Source organism: Microcaecilia unicolor, chromosome 4 (genome assembly GCF_901765095.1).
Source record: "Microcaecilia unicolor chromosome 4, aMicUni1.1, whole genome shotgun sequence".
NCBI lineage: Eukaryota > Metazoa > Chordata > Amphibia > Gymnophiona > Siphonopidae > Microcaecilia > Microcaecilia unicolor.
Window position 1 is genome coordinate 55,843,775 of NC_044034.1, and position 17,309 is coordinate 55,861,083.

General features: G+C 46.3%; 1 long non-coding RNA gene across 1 annotated transcript; it reads right to left on the reverse strand.

Moving 5' to 3' along the window:
• Positions 1-488: 488 nt before the first annotated feature.
• On the reverse strand, positions 489-16,195 carry LOC115467871. The gene is made up of 4 exons (XR_003941779.1): positions 16,115-16,195; positions 6,405-6,407; positions 6,286-6,290; positions 489-501 (listed from the first exon to the last, which is right to left on the reverse strand). It is a non-coding gene; the product is annotated as an uncharacterized LOC115467871 (long non-coding RNA).
• Positions 16,196-17,309: the final 1,114 nt, after the last annotated feature.

Genomic DNA, 17,309 nt, shown 5'->3' on the forward strand with positions numbered 1-17,309 from the left:
CAGTTGTTCCAGCTTGAGTGTGCACCATTTCTGGCTTCCCAGGAAAATAGTTTTAGAATTTTTACCACAGGACCCACTACTGCCACCTCAATGAGTGGCGGTAAGTGCTCCCTGCCGCATGGCCATGCCTTAAGAGTAATCTTACCACATGGCCATTTGTTTGCAGGGAGGTTTTTACCCGCTGCTGTTAAAAGGGCCCTGGCGTGCGGGAAAAACAGACCCTGCCACTACCTCAGGGACCTTTTTACCGTAGCTCGATAAAAGCACCCCTCCTCCTCTTCCCCTTTATTCTGGACAGTAGTTCAACTGAATACTCTAGTAAAAATTCTTGATTCAAAACTACATGATCACTCTAAAATTCTATTACACAAAAAATATCAGCATTTGCCTCAGTTATCAAATGATGTAGAACCTTGTATTGCCAAAAAGTACGCTGTCACAAAGAGCTGTCTACAAATGAAAGCAGCGAATGATTTGCAAATTGTGTCTAGAGGTTAAGTGCTATGGTTTCGAATGAATTAAAAATAAATAAAAAATGTTATTGACTCAGGAATTTACTGTAATAAAATGTATGTTTGCTAGATTACAAATATCTCTTCTTCAAATGATGTTAGAGGTTCTGCTTTAGGTGAATAACAGAGACCTCTAGTGGTTTTTCTAAAGCATTATATTGTGACCTCTGTTTACACTGCCGTTTCCAGAATAAGGAGAGGGCTCTCCTGATCAATGAGTTAATGGTAAGAGGTGATCTCTTTTGGAGGGAAATTGGGACTGGTAAAAAAAAACCCAAGTTCTAATGGTGTTGCTTGTCTTTGTCCTTCAGTCCATCCAGAACTCTGCCGCACGTCTTATCTTCCGCCTTGACCGATATACTCATTTCACCCCTCTCCTCAAGTCACTTCATTGGCTTCTGATCAGATACCACATACAGTTCAAGCTTCTCCTACTAACCTACAAATGCACTCGATCTGCAGCCCCTCCTTACCTCTCTACCCTCATCTCCCCTTACATCCCTACCCGTAACCTCCGCTCTCAAGACAAATCCCTCCTTTCAGTACCCTTCTCCACCATCGCCAACTCTAGGCTCCGCCCTTTCTGCCTTGCCTCACCCCATGCTTGGAACAAACTCCCTGAGCCCATACGCCAGGTCCCCTTCCTACCCATCTTCAAATCATTGCTCAAAGCCCACCTCTTCAATGTCGCTTTCGGCACCTAATCACAACACCTCTACTCAGGAAATCTAGACTACCCCAACTTGACATTTCGTCCTTTAGATTGTAAGCTCTTCTGAGCAGGGACCGTCCTTAGTTGTTAATTTGTACAGCGCTGCGTAACCCTAGTAGCGCTCTAGAAATGTTAAGTAGTAGTAGTGGTTTCTGATTCCCAGGTATTGCACGGGAACAATGGTCTTTGGCTTGGCCTGTCATTGTATCACAGGGAGCAGAGGAGTTTTGAGGGCTGACAGGGGTTCCTTAAGCATGTACACTTCCTTGGAAGAAATTAAACAGCTCTGGAGTATAAGAGAGCAGCATGGAACCACTGATCCTGAAAAGGAGGACAGAAGATAGCAGATATCTCTAGGATCTGTGGAAGGAGCCAGTTAGAACTGCATCTGTGATTTGAGTTCAATTCAGCTCTGAAAGGTATTCGAGAGAAAAGAATGAAAAAAGACTCTCCTGGGGATTGGAGAGCCCTGAGATAATTTGGTGACTTAACCCCCCCCCCCCCCCCCCCAATATTCAGTAGCATTTGACTGGCCAGGATCAGCATCTGGCCAGTTAAATGCAGGATAACTGGCAATCCACCAGTTTTTAAAGTTGGACCGGCCAAGTTTGGCAGCTATATTTGGCCATGTGAAACCCTGGAATAGTTTTGGCTGGTCTGACTTTAACTGGCCAATGCTGAATATTGGCTTAGCTGGTTAAAGTTTGACTAGCCAAAGTTAAACCAGATATTCAATGCCGATTACCAGAAACGGCCCGGCATTGAATATCTGCTCTCAGCACCGATTGTGGGAGTTAGCCAGTCTAGTTCCTGTGGTCTGAAAATTGGCCTCTAAAATGCCTGGTATTATTGTTTGCTCTCTGCCCTCAGTATTGCTGTGAGTCTTTCCTTTTTGCTAGAAGGCTATCTTTTACTAAGCTTCTACTTCAGAACCTAGTTTTGGTCTGGACTTAGTTAATAAGTGCTGGTAAAGAGTAGAGAGGGTGGATTAATTTGCCAACTGCTCCAGTTATACTGGTCCCAACCTGGACCCAAAATACAGCATTCGTCAATAATAAACTTGCAGGAAGGTGTGCCCCCAGTACGCCAAGCAGCATTTAATAGTCCTGTGAGGACCACTGCAAACTGGCAGGGGTTACAAATATAAGTTATATTATGCAGAGGTATTTTTATTTTATATAGGTCAGAATACTGGACGTGGATCCATAATATTTCATTTGCATGAAGAATAAAAATGTCTGTGCATTTCCATGAAGAGCATGGGTACACAGAAAGGACCATACATTTTTACAGAATAGAATATCAGCTATATTAGAGGTATAGAGTTATGTTGTTAGATCTACAAGATATCCTTCACAATGTACAAAATGCACAAATTTGCATGGTTTTTAAGAGACTATAATGGAGTCTAGAAGAAATTATTCCTCCCCCTTAACAGCACTCCCTCACAGTTACAGACCCACCTTAAAAAGCAAGCCACAGAGCAGGGAAGAGATGACTCAGCAGGAACACAGCAAGGAGTAAGATAAAAACCTTCAGCAAGCATAGATCAATCAGGGAGGACCAGAGGAGAGAACAGAAGGCTTCCAGCATAGGCTTCCACCCATAGGCGTAGTTTGACTGTTTCATTTGGGGGGGCAAAGAATGGGTGGAGCATATTAGCATATCATTTGCATATATACATATGCAAATGAATATGCTAATGTGGAGGAAGGAATTGAATTTACAGGCAAAATATCACAGATGCACATTTCAAAAAGCTGACACATTTCAATTAATAAATTATGAATAAAATACTTTTATCTACCTTTGTTGTCTGATCATTTAGTTTTTCTATTCGCTTTGGTCCCAGTGTCTTCTGTTTTATTCAGTGTCTTCTTTCCAGTAGGCTTCCCTCTGCTCCCCACCCCTCGCAGTCCCATCCATCTCATGCTCCTTCCCTCTGCTCCCCACCCCTCGCAGTCCCATCCATCTCTTGCTCCTTCCCACTGCTCCCCACCCCTCGCAGTCCCATCCATCTCTTGCTCCTTCCCTCTGCTTCCCACCCCACCCAGTCCCATCCATCTCTTGCTCCTTCCTTCTGCTCCCCACCCCTCCCAGTCCCATCCATCTCTTGCTCCTTCCCTCTGCTCCCCACCCCTCGCAGTCCCATCCATCTCTTGCTCCTTCCCTCTGCTCCCCACCCCTCGCAGTCCCATTCATCTCTTGCTCCTTCCTTCTGCTCCCCACCCCTCGCAGTCCCATCCATCTCTTGCTCCTTCCCTCTGCTTCCCACCCCACCCAGTCCCATCCATCTCCTGCTCCTTCCCTCTGCTTCCCACCCCACCCAGTCCCATCCATCTCCTGCTCCTTCCCTCTGCTTCCCACCCCTCCCAGTCCCATTCATCTCCTGCTCCTTCCCTCTGCTTCCCACCCCTCCTAGTCCCATCCATCTCCTGCTCCTTCCCTCTGCTCCCCACCCCTCCCAGTCCCATCCATCTTCCCTCTGCTCCCCCCCCCCGCGAGGTCCAAGATGGTGACTCCGTTTACCCCCTCTCTTCCTCCCTCCGGTGCAGGCAACAGTCTTCAGCTTTTCAGCGTTCCTGGCAGCAGTAGCGATGTACACGCTGCCTTCGGTCTGCCCCGGAAGCCTTCTCTTCAGGTTCCTGTTCCCACCTATGCGGGAACAGGAACTTGAAGAGAAGGCTTCGGGGCAGAGCCAAAGACAGCGTGTACATCGCTACCGCTGCCAGGAACGCTGGAAAAGACTGCTGCCTGCGGCGGAGGGAGGGAGGGAGGAAGAGAGAGGGGTAGACGGACACGCTCCTCTCCGTCCGCTACTCCGCTTGGCTTCCCTGCCCTCTCTGTCTGCGTCCCGCCTTCCTCTGACGTCAGAGGAAGGCGGGACGCAGACAGAGAGAGCAGGGAAGCCAAGCGGATGGAGAGGAGCGCGTGCGTGCATGTGTTTTTTTTTTTAACTAATGGCGCGGCGGCGCCTCATCGTCGTTTGGGGGGGCATTGCCCCCCCTCGCCCCCCCAGTCTACGCCTATGCTTCCACCATGTACATGTAAGCTGAAGAAGCTCTACCTAGGTAGGCCAAGTTTATCTTGGAACCCTGCTGAAACTGTGACTTTGGAACTCAGGGCCAAACGTCACCCAATTGTGTTGAATTTTGACAGACTGAACAATAACTCTGGAACTCCAGGCCAGAAATAAGCTGTTAGTACTGTTTTTGAGAGACAGATTAGTGCATGCCATGGCCCTGCAGGAACAGGCTGCAGGAGAAAAAGCTACACCTAAATAGTTTTGTTTCACTTTTAACCCGCTGTCTATCTAAGGTTCAAGGTTCACCTTCGCTCATACTTTTGCAGAGACAGGGACATGGCTACCATTGAGCGAGCCTAGCAAAATGAACAGGCTGACCAATGGTAGGGACAGCCTGAAATTGCACCTCCTTTCCTTGTCTCTTCCCCTACTTCCATGCCCAGATCTGGGTCCAGGGTCTCGCCACTTCGGTCTCTGTCTACCGTCCCCCACCACTTTTGTAAACCTGTGGCAGATCACAACAAAGGCAGTGCTGAGGGCTACTCTCTTCTGAGGCCTTTTCTCTGCCACAACCCACCTACAGGAAGTTGTGACAGCATCTTTCAGCACTGCCTCTGCCATGACCTGCCACAGGTTTGCAGAAGCAGCAGTGGAAGGTAGACAGATATCGAGGTGGAAAGACCCTGGGCCTAGACCCAGATCTGGACCCAGGTTCAGGAGTGGAGGGACAGGATAGATGCTGGACCCTGGCACGGGGGAAGAGGGGGAGAGATGCTGGACTTGAGAGCAGGGAGGAAACTAGACAGATGCTGGTTCCAGGTATGGGGGAAGAGGGGGAGAGATGCTGGACTTGGGGGAGAGCAGAGGCAATAGAGCACCAGAGAAATCTGGAGCAAACAGAAGAGGGGGAGAGAGAGAGAGAGAGAGAGAGAGAGAGAGAGAGAGACCTGGATCAAAGGGGAGGAGGAAGAGAGAGGACAGATGCTGGACTAAGAGAGGAAGTGGAGGGAAGAGAGAGAGACTAGACTGAAGGGGAGACATACCAAACCACGGGGGTGGGAGAGGGAGGCATAGGAAGAAGGGAAGAGAGAGGAGAGAAACTGGACTTGGGGAGGAACAAGGACACGTGGAGGGGCATAATCGAACGTGAACGCCCATCTCCATGGGCGTCTATGTCCGAGAACGGGTATGTGAAGGGGCGGGACAGACCGTATTTTCGAAAAAAAATGGCCGCCCATCTTTATTTTCGATAATATGGTTTGTGCCCGGCAAATGCATCGGATTTGTGCGGATTTGAGCTGGGCGGTTTTGTTTTTCAGCGATAATGGAAACCGAAGGTGCCCAGCTCAAAAACGAACAAATCCAAGGCATTTGGTTGTGGGAGAGGCCAGGATTCGTAGTGCACTGGTCCCCCTCACATGCCAGGACACCAACCGGGCACCCTAGGGGGCACTTGTAACAATTAAAAAAAAAAACAACTAAAATTCCTCCCAAGTCCATAGCTCCCATTACCAAAAGCCTTGAAAATGATGCACGACCACCTAAACTTCCGGAAATCACTAAAAACTAACCTATTCAAAAAGGCATACCCTGCCGATCCAACCTAAATACCTGATCTCTGTGACACACAAAACTAAAGTACGTAATGGACATAACTCAACTCTTCCGTTGTATGATCCCCTAATTGTGGCTGTGCCACATGAACTTTACCCTACCACAACATCACTTTTTATTTGTTTTCACCGGAGCCGGCAAATGCCTCTCCGGTACTACGTAAACCACATTGAGCCTACAATATGTGGGAAAATGTGGGATACAAATGTAACAAATAAATAAATAGTACCTTTTTTTTACACTCCTGTTACTCTATCTTACTGTATCTATCTATATGTTCCATCTTTACTTATACCCTATGCTATCTATTAAAATGTTTTATTGTGTGTTGTATTGACATTGAAATGTAGCATACTATATTGTTTGAGTATTTTTACTGCTGTAATTGTTTGTTGCTTATTTTTGACTTTTTCTTGCCGTACACTGCCTTGAGTGAATTCCTTCAAAAAGGCAGTAAATAAATCTTAATAAATAAAACTTATCTGGATCCTTAATTGGCAACCTCCCACCTAAATAATAGCCACTAGGATATTTCTTTCACCCCCTCCCCCAAAGAATGATTATGGGTAAATATTTATTTGCATAGGTAGACTTTTGTGGCTGAGATTTCATAAAGTTCATCCCTTTATTCAGATTAATAATTCCATGGCTCATGGAATTATTTCCAACTACTTGTGTGTGTGTGTTGTCTGTGGATAGAGGGATGGAACTGTTTGAACATATGTCTTCCTTGAGGTTGAGTGAGGGTTGTGTGTGTTTGTTTCTGACAGACTTTTGAGCTCCTAATTTCTTTTTAGCATTCTATTGTGTTGGAATTAAGTGTTTTGAAAAGTGTGACAATTTATGTAGCCATTAAATGTCACTGTCAACAGATTCTGTAGCTGCTGTAATCATCTCTCTTATAGAAATACAATTGGAATATATTTAGGGGGGGAGGGAGGCTTTATTTCTCCAGATCCCCTGGTCAGATGCAGCCTATTTTCATACTCAATGTATCTTTTCCCCTAGTTCTTCTCCCATGCCAAATCTGAGCTTATTCATTTCAGTTTTGTGGAGAGTTGTTTTTGCCCCCAGAAAAATGGATTTTCAATCTCCAGTGTACTTATGTATAATCACTTTCCAGCATTCTGTTGGGTTGAAAGATAGTTGTTCATGACTGCATTTAGGTCAGGGAAATAAACAGTAAGCATTCGTTTGCACTTTAAATGCATACATGATGTTTTAACCCCAATCAGCTACCTGCAGAAAGGTGTAAATGCATTCTTACACTTTCTAAATGCGTAATTGCTTATCTGGTGACAGTTTTCAAAGTGGAACTGCCTGGATAGTTCAAGAAAAAATATCTACAAGCTACCCATGTAAAAAAGTGTAGAGACACTCTGCAGAATATAGGTTTGCATAATTGTCTCTGTACCGTATTTAGGCTTGAAAAATATAATAATTGGGTCAAGATAGAAGGTTCAGCAGTGCTTGCTAGAACGTGAAGAAGAATCAAGTTGAATTCCCCGGTCTAGTCCTCCATCTTCTAGTTGGAGATGTCACAAGGGCAGTTACCACAGCCCCTGGGGGAAGGAGATCCTAGCAATCACATGACATCATCACATAGGGCTACATTCAATAGATGGTGTCTAAAGTTGGATGCCAGGGTGATGGGCGCTAAAACAGTAGTCTGTAAATGGCACTCTGCATGGAATGGCTTTTACACAATACTAGCTTACTGTACATTTTCTTCCAGATTCTAGCGCACCTAGAGATCTGCGCTGAAATCCAAGCATATTCTATAACAACACGCATAACTTAATTGGCCTAACAAGCCAATCAGCGTATTTAACAGCACTTAACAAGCAATAATGAGCACTAATTGGCAATAATTAGAATTTACATGCATAACTCGCTAAACAGATTCTGTAAATTCTAAAGCTTGCAGTTCAAAAGGGAAATGGCTATGGGCGTGGAAATGGGCATTTCGTGGGCATTCCAAAATTTACGTGCATTGTTATAGAATATGGCCCAGTGCAAGCCAGGATTTACGCCATGTTTTCGTTGGTGTAAATGGACGTGCATAGTTTTAAGCACTGGGACATCAACTAAGCATATTCTATATACCATGCCTCAATCTAGGCGTCACTTATAGAATACGCTTAGGCGGAAATGTTTACTGCATAGATTTAATAGGCGCCATATTGTAAAGAGTATGTAGGACAGGCCCCAAAGGAACCCTGGGATAGGCCAGAATACCCCCGTTATAGGCAGGCATTCCCCAGGAAAAAACTAGAAATAAAGAACTACAACTCCCAGCATGCCCCAAGGGAGACCGGGGATAAGAGAAACTATCTGCATTCCCAGGAGTCTCCAGAGGAGGGCCGCAGGGGAAGGAATAAGGCTGATTCTCCAACCTGGTGGAAGAGGTGGTGGAACAGGTGGGTGGAGAAAGAAGAGCCACAAAAGAGCTTTAATGAAAGAAAGGGGGAGCAGCTGGGAGAAGGGCGGGGCGAGGAGAATATGGATTGGGCTCCTGAGGAGAGAGAGGCAGAGAGTGAGCCTTGCCCTATGGAGTTGACTGAACCGGAGAACACCCTGGAAGAGCCGATGGACTTTTCAGCTCTGGCTCAGCGAAAGCCAAGGAAGTAGCGGGGCCAAGCCGGGTCAAGCGGGAGGAGGTCAGGTAGGAGTATGACTGACCAAGAGGGTGGGACCCTAGGCTTTGAGCCCGCGCAAAGCCATTACTGTGTTTTTGAAAGCCTGGCTAAACTGAGCTGTATTTTGGAAAGCGTGGCTAGAACTGAACTGTGTTTTTGGAAAGCCTGGCTAAACTGAGCTGTGCTTTGAAAGCTTGGGCCTAAAAATGGAACTGTGTTTTTTTTGAAAGCCTAGCTGGACTGAGCTATGTTTTTGAAGCTTGGCTAGAACTGAACTGCATTTTGAAAGCCTGACTAAACTTAGCTGTGTTTTTGCAAGCTTGGCTAGAACTGAACTGTATTCTGAAAGCCTGACTAAACTGAGCTGTGTTTTTGAAAGCTTGGCTAGAACTGAACTGTATTTTGAAAGCCTGACTAAACTGAGCTGTGTTTTTGCAAGCTTGGCTAGAACTGAACTGTATTCTGAAAGCCTGACTAAACTGAGCTGTGTTTTTGCAAGCTTGGCTAGAACTGAACTGTGTTTTGAAAGCCTAGCTGGACTGAGCTGTGTTTTTGTAAAGCTTGACTAAAAGTGAACTGGGTTTTGGAAAAACCCGCTACACGGAACAGGGTATTTGTTTTCTTTCTTTTTTTTTATTATGTGCTGCTACTCTCCCCCAGGAGGGAGGGAGAGGCAGCAGCTGTGGAAGCCGGGATTGGGAAACTAACCGGCTTGAGAAAGGTGAACGATAACTGTGCTTTGTTTTGTGTTTTGGTGCCACAACTGAGGGAAGGAGGGAAACCCTTTTAGGCAATAAAAAACTTCATTGTGCTGAGAAAAGAGGATCCACTTTACAATTGGTGTCAGAAGTGGGATCGCTTCGCGGACCTGTCGCTCGAGGAGGCCAAGACCAGCAGGACAGAAAAGCCCGACGGAGGGGCCAACGCTGAGAAAGGCGCAGACCCGTCTGGGGTTCCGGTAAGCGGGGCCTAGATTGGGGGGAAATAAAGGGATCCTAGTAAAAGGGGAAGCATAAGTAGTGAAACCGCACTTGGAGGTGTCCTCTGTTTTTTTCCCCCCACCAGGAGTCGCTGTTCCGGAGCAAGGATGGACCCCAAGGAGATCTTCGCTTGGATGACGATGCAGTTCCAGAAACAGCAAGAACTGACGGGGAAGATGGTGGAAGACTCCTTGACGGCGGCACGAGAGCAGCAACAACCGGTGCTGAATATGCTCCAGGACTTTTTCCAGCGAGGGATCGAGGCTCCCAGGGGCGGGGGAGCCGGAGCAGCTGGACAGGGGCCAGGAGGAAGCGGTGCGGTAGGCCCTTTATCCCTGAACTCACTTACTTGGGGAAAGTTGTCTGAGCAGGATAATGTAGATGATTTCCTGACCGCCTTCGAGAGGGTGGCAGTGGCCGCAGGGTGGCCACAAGAGCAGTGGGCCATGCGGTTAGTGCCTTCATTATCTGGGGAGGCTCTAGGAGCCTTTAGAGACTTGGCTCCTGGGGACGCGGCTAACTATGGGAGGTTGCGAGAGGCCATTAAAGACCAGTATGGACTGAGTACCCAGGCTTATAGGCGTAAATTTCGGTCCACTAAATGGGAAAAGGGGGAAACCCCTAAAGCGCTGGCCACTAAACTAATGGATTTGGTAAAAAAATGGTTGGAACCTGATCGCCACACCACGGGAGAGCTTCTTCAAGAATTAGTAGTGGAGCAGTTCCTGCAGGGCCTTCCCAGGGAGATTCGGGCGGGATTGGTCCAAAGGGGCTGTAAGACGCTGGAGGCCGTGACAGCCGGGTTGGAGTGTTATTTGGAAGCCCAACATTGGGGAGGACCCGACCTGGAGGGTGGGAAACCCCGACCGGGGGGAGGCTGAGGTTCCAAAAATTCCCTCTTTAGGACAGATCCCCAGGGGGGGAAACCAGATTACGGCTGGGGTGGTAAAAAGCCCGTAGTGCCCTCAGGCCCTGGAAAAATGGCCCCCTCGTATAAAGGAAAACTCTGTTATAAGTGTGGGAAGACTGGGCACTTCAGGAGGGATTGCCCAGGTCGAGAGGGATGGACCTCGCAGGTTGCCCAAGGGTTTAGGCCTCGGTATACTGCTAAGGTGGAGGTTGAGGGTTTACCGATTGTAGCCATGTTAGACTCCGGGGCAGACCAGTCCATGATCTCTAGGAGGTTATGGGAACAAATAAGAAAAAGGAGGACAGGAGGTAAGGATACCTATGAGGGAGCAGTGGCTATTCAATGTATACATGGGGCCAGTACTCGTTATACCCTCCATAGGGTGCACGTGAAGGGGCCCACAGGGGAGATAGAGATAGCCATTGCCGTTCTGCCCAGACTGCCACAGGAGATGATTTTGGGAAGGGACTGGCCCCCCTTTACCGAGTGTATTAGTGAAAAAAGAGTGTTGGTCACTACCCGCTCTCAGGCTCGGCGAGACCCTGAGGTTGAGGAAGAGGGAATAGGAGGTATTTTTCCTTTTCAAGGGGAGGTTTTAGGGGAGCCGGGAAAAGAGAGAAAGGGGAAAGCTTTGAAAAAAAAGGAGCAGAGGGGCAGACGGGAGGCCTTGGAGCAAGCAAGAAAAGAAAGTTATCTGCCAGTGGCCCCGAAAGAATTGAGGGAGCAGTTTCCCCAGTTTCATAGGGAGCAGGCCACGGACCCTACTTTAGAATATGCCTGGAAACGGGCCCGACAAGGGGAGGGCCAGGAAGCCCCGGGGTTCATGATAGAGGGGGACATTCTATATCGCAGGGTACCCAATTGGGAGAACTCTGAAGCGGGGAGACAGCTAGTAGTCCCCCAAGCTTTCCGTCCCCTAGTAGTAAGGCTCGCGCATGATCACCCTTTGGGGGGGCATAAGGGCTCCCAAGCTACCCTGACTCAGATATTGGGCCGGTTTTATTGGCCAGGAGTTTATGGGGAGGTGGAGAGGTATTGCAAGTCCTGCCCCAACTGTCAGAAGGTGGCAGACCAGCTACCGCCTAAGGCACCGTTAAAACCCCTTGCTAGAGTGGAACAACCGGGGAGGAGAGTAGCCATGGATATTATTGGCCCAGTAACAAAATCTCAGAGAGGCTTCCTCTACGTTTTAGTGGTTATGGATATGGCCACTAGGTACCCCTGGGCCATTCCTTTGAGAAGCATATCAGCGAAGGTCATTGCCAGGGAATTGAAAAAAATTTTTGTGAGGTGGGATTCCCCCAAGAAGTTTTGACCGACAGGGGGTCCAACTTTATGTCAAGTACCTTAAGGCAAGTGTGGGAGGCTTTTGGGATACAACATATCTGTACAGCGGCCTACCATCCTCAAACTAATGGGATGGTGGAACGTTTTAATAGAACTTTAAAGGGTATGTTAAAAAAAAGCGTTAGGCGAGGATAGGACGGGTTGGGACCAACTGTTACCCTTCGTGCTATATGCCTACAGGGAGAAGGTGCAAGACTCATTAGGAGTTGCGCCTTATGAATTAATGTTTGGACGGAGGCCCAGGGGCATTTTGGATATTTTACAGGAACACTGGGTACCCCCGGACACCTCTGATCAGTCAGTGGTCGAATACCTACAGGATCTGAGGACTAGATTAGATAAGTTACAGGAATATTCCCAAGATATGCTGGAACAGAGCCAAAATCGTCAAAAGGATATTATGATAAGGGATCTCGTGAGAGGGAGTTTGTAATAGGAGATAGGGTCCTTATCCTAATCTTGGAGGATCCTCATAAGTTTGCCTCTAGGTGGAAGGGTCCCTGGGTGGTGAGGAGGAGACTTGGGCCTCTTACATATGAGGTGGCGAACGAAAAGGGGCGGGTCCAAACCTTCCATGTTAACCTGATGAAACCCTGGGTAGCAAGGGTAGGCTTTCAGACCCGGGGAGAGGAAAAGGAGGGAGAAGAGTTGGGACCGCAAATAAGAGATATTTTCAAGCCCGGTGAACCAGGGGTTAATCCCCGGTTGACACAAGTACAAAAGAAAGAGATAGGAAGGCTCCTGAAAGGGTTTGATGATGTGTTGACGGCCTGCCCGGGAAATACTCACCTAGTGGAGCATGACATCATAACGGAAAGTGGTAAAGTAGTTCGGCAAAAACCATATAGGCTGTCCCCCATGAAAAGGAGGGAGGTGATAAAACAGGTCCAGGAAATGTTAGACTTCGGGGTGATTGAAAAGTCAAATAGCCCCTGGTCGAGCCCAGTGGTGTTAGTACCAAAACCCGAAGGGGAGTGGAGATTCTGCATAGATTTCCGCCAGCTTAATAATATCTCGCAAGCAGATGCATATCCTATGCCCTATATTGAGGAGCTGGTGGACAGGCTAGGATCTGCACAATATCTCACCACCCTGGACTTGACAAAAGGGTACTGGCAGATTCCCCTTACGTCAGGGGCACAAGCTAAGACCGCCTTTAGTACGCCCATAGGCCTGTATCAGTTCAAAAGATTGCCCATTGGCCTTAATTCAGCAGCTGCAAGCTGCCAGAGGTTGCTGGACAGGGTGCTCCGACCACATCAGGCATATGCCGCCGCCTATATGGATGATGTGGTAATACATAGTGGAGACTGGAACACCCATTTAAACCAGGTAGAGGCAGTGCTGCAGGCTTTTAGGGAGGCAGGTCTCACCCTGAACCCAAAAAAATGTTATTTTGCGCAGTACAGGGTGAAGTATTTAGGGTATAATGTGGGAAGGGGAGAGGTCCGGCCCTTATTGAATAAGGTTAAAAGCATCCAAGAGTTTCCCAGACCAAACACCAAGAAACAATTGCGTAGATTCCTGGGGATGGTAGGGTATTACCGCAGGTTCATCCCGCATTTTTCCGCAATGGCCACTCCCTTAACTGACATGCTGAGAGGGAAGAATCCGGACCATTTGAGGTGGGGAGTGGAGGAGTTGAGGGCATTTGAACAGATGCAGAGGGCCCTGTGCCAAGAACCTGTGCTGAAGGCAGTTGATTTTGAAAAGCCCTTTATCCTTCAAACAGATGCTTCAGGGAGGGGGTTAGGCGTAGTGCTGTCCCAAGAGCATGAAGGGGAGGAACACCCGGTGCTTTATTTAAGCCGGAAGCTCCTGCCTCATGAGGAACATTACTCCACCATAGAAAAGGAGTGTTTAGCCATACGATGGGCAGTGCAGGAGTGTAGTGTCTATTTAGAAGGGAGAAAATTTAAGTTGGTAACGGACCATGCTCCCTGAAATGGTTGAATGTAATGAAGAATAATAATGGGAGACTAATGCGTTGGTACTTAGCATTGCAGCCTTTCCAATATGCTGTGGAGCATCGTCCCGGGCGATGTTTAGGAAATGTTGATGCTCTGTCCCGGGTGGAGGAGGAGGAGGAAAAAGAATGCGGGGGTGGAAATTTAAGGGAGGGGGGGTATGTAAAGAGTATGTAAGACAGGCCCCAAAGGAACCCTGGGATAGGCCAGAATACCCCCGTTATAGGCAGGCATTCCCCAGGAAAAACTAGAAATAAAGAACTACAACTCCCAGCATGCCCCAAGGGAGACCGGGGATAAGAGAAACTATCTGCATTCCCAGGAGTCTCCAGAGGAGGGCCGCAGGGGAAGGAATAAGGCTGATTCTCCAACCTGGTGGAAGAGGTGGTGGAACAGGTGGGTGGAGAAAGAAGAGCCACAAAAGAGCTTTAATGAAAGAAAGGGTGAGCAGCTGGGAGAAGGGCGGGGCGAGGAGAATATGGATTGGGCTCCTGAGGAGAGAGAGGCAGAGAGTGAGCCTTGCCCTATGGAGTTGACTGAACCGGAGAACACCCTGGAAGAGCCGATGGACTTTTCAGCTCTGGCTCAGCGAAAGCCAAGGAAGTAGCGGGGCCAAGCCGGGTCAAGCGGGAGGAGGTCAGGTAGGAGTATGACTGACCAAGAGGGTGGGACCCTAGGCTTTGAGCCCACGCAAAGCCATTACTGTGTTTTTGAAAGCCTGGCTAAACTGAGCTGTATTTTGGAAAGCGTGGCTAGAACTGAACTGTGTTTTTGGAAAGCCTGGCTAAACTGAGCTGTGCTTTGAAAGCTTGGGCCTAAAAATGGAACTGTGTTTTTTTTGAAAGCCTAGCTGGACTGAGCTATGTTTTTGAAGCTTGGCTAGAACTGAACTGTATTTTGAAAGCCTGACTAAACTGAGCTGTGTTTTTGCAAGCTTGGCTAGAACTGAACTGTATTCTGAAAGCCTGACTAAACTGAGCTGTGTTTTTGAAAGCTTGGCTAGAACTGAACTGTGTTTTTGGAAAGCCTGGCTAAATTGAGCTGTGTTTTGAAAGCTTGGCTAGAACTGAACTGTATTTTGAAAGCCTGACTAAACTGAGCTGTGTTTTTGCAAGCTTGGCTAGAACTGAACTGTGTTTTGAAAACCTAGCTGGACTGAGCTGTGTTTTTGTAAAGCTTGACTAAAAGTAAACTGGGTTTTGGAAAAACCCGCTACACGGAACAGGGTATTTGTTTTCTTTCTTTTTTTTTTTATTATGTGCTGCTACTCTCCCCCAGGAGGGAGGGAGAGGCAGCAGCTGTGGAAGCCGGGATTGGGAAACTAACCGGCTTGAGAAAGGTGAACGATAACTGTGCTTTGTTTTGTGTTTTGGTGCCACAACTGAGGGAAGGAGGGAAACCCCTTTTAGGCAATAAAAAACTTCATTGCGCTAAGAAAAGAGGATCCACTTTACAATATACAGAATCTGGCCGTTTGTATTTAACTTTTGGTACAAGCATTTATGCCTGCCAGAGGCTGGTGTAAATGCTGGTGCCAAACTGACTGGCAATTAGACGAGCAAATGCAGGTATTGTATAACACTTCGCCCAAATTCTGGGAACATCGCTGACCTGCCCATGCCCTTCCCATGGTCACACTCCCTTTGGAGTTGTACACTATGAAATATATGCACACATGTTGTAGAGTAGGTTTTAGGGCAGATCTATGTGTAATTCCTAATTATAGAACGTATATATATATACCATGATCTGTTCCATATATACTATGTTCCATATATATTACCATGTATGTATGCACCTTAACGTAATACCATATGTAATTCTGTTACCCGGAAATGGCAACCACCATTACGGCAAATGTAAGCCACATTGAGCCTGCAAATTGGTGGGAAAATGTGGGATACAAATGCTACAAATAAATAAAAAAATAAATGAATAAATTATTACTGCCAATTAAATGCTTGTTAACTCCAATAATTGATAGCACCTAATTGACTAATCAGTTTACATGCGGATCTGAGATCTGCACCCACATTTGGGTGACCTATACAGAATACGGGGGATAGTGGCCAAGTTTATAGCCTATGATTGCAGGGTTCTACTGCAATGACTGGGATAGGTGATCCGGGAGAAGATTATAAAATAGGAAACAAATTGCAGGACGATTGCAAATGAAGGGGCATGGCATTGAATTCCATCCCTGGTTCCAACTGAGCTGGAAACCCAAAAGAGCAGGAGAAAGTTTGAAGGCCCCCATATCCCCCCCTCCAAAAAAAAAACAGCAATAGGTCTGGAGGAGTAGCTTAGTGGGTAGTGCAGCAGCTTGAGAACCAGGGGAACCGGATTCAGTGCCCACTGCAACTCCTTGTGACTCCAGGCAAGTCATTTAACTCTATTGCCCCAGGTACAAAATAAGTACCCGTATATAATATGTAAACTGCTTTGATTTCAACCACAGAAAGCAGTATATGAAATCCTATCCCTTCCCAATATATATAATTATATAGTATATAATTAAAACATTTAGAGGGGGAGTTAATAAGGTGCATTAAAAGTCAGGGGTTTACTGCATTTTAATTTCCTCGTATGTGGCTTAGTCATTGTTAAAACATGTCTAGCTCAAACATCTTAGTTTTAGTCTTGGGCATATTTGTTTTGTTCCAATATGGCTGAAAAAAAATCCCGCCCCTGACATGCTCTCTTGATATTTGGATGCACTACAGATAAACTGCATAGAAAAATATCTGGAAAATTGGTTTTGAAAATACTAATTTGGATGTTTTGGTAAGAAAAACATCCAAATGCTGCTTTATGCTACTTTTTAGATATTTTTCACCTTAGAAAATAAGCTCCAAAGTGTCTAGCAATGAAAGGAGAGTGTGTTACTGTTCCGGAGGTGTCCCCACAATTTGAATGTATCTATTTTTATATGGTGAGTTGTAAGGCTACAAATCTTAACTCCATTGTTGAGGGAATGTGGAGCGTGTGAAGGTTCTATTCTTAGATTCTTTATTATAAGCCTTAACAATGATATGATATAACAGGTCAGATACATATAAAATAGACATGTCTATTGGCCAATATGACTTAGGTAATTTTACTAGATAACTAAAACTAGCTGGGGGAGGGAAGGGGTTCTTTATGCATCAATCCGGTTTATTCAGAATGTTCAGAAGTTTTATTAACTTCTTTGGTTCTTATTGTGATAGTCCTTGATGTGAGTTTGAAATAAAGATTTTATGAACTTTAGGGTCATTCTACAAAAAAAAGAATTAAGTTTTGGGTTCAACACAATATAATGCCGAATTTTAATGTGCAGGAAGCTCAAAAATAACACTGCATCATGAAGGGGCCACCCCCTGCAGGCCTATCACAATAAAGGTGAATGAATTAACAAAATGGTAACATTGCTGAATAACTAGAGTGTCTCTCTCTACTTAAATATGAAAACTTGCAAACCTATCAATAAAAAATGAAAATGAAAACATGAAACAATGCTACACAATCTGAATACTGAATTAGAAAATCAGTAAGTAATTACTTTCATTATTTAGATAATGATTCTAATCAACTTATAGGACAATAGAAGTTAAACAAATGAGT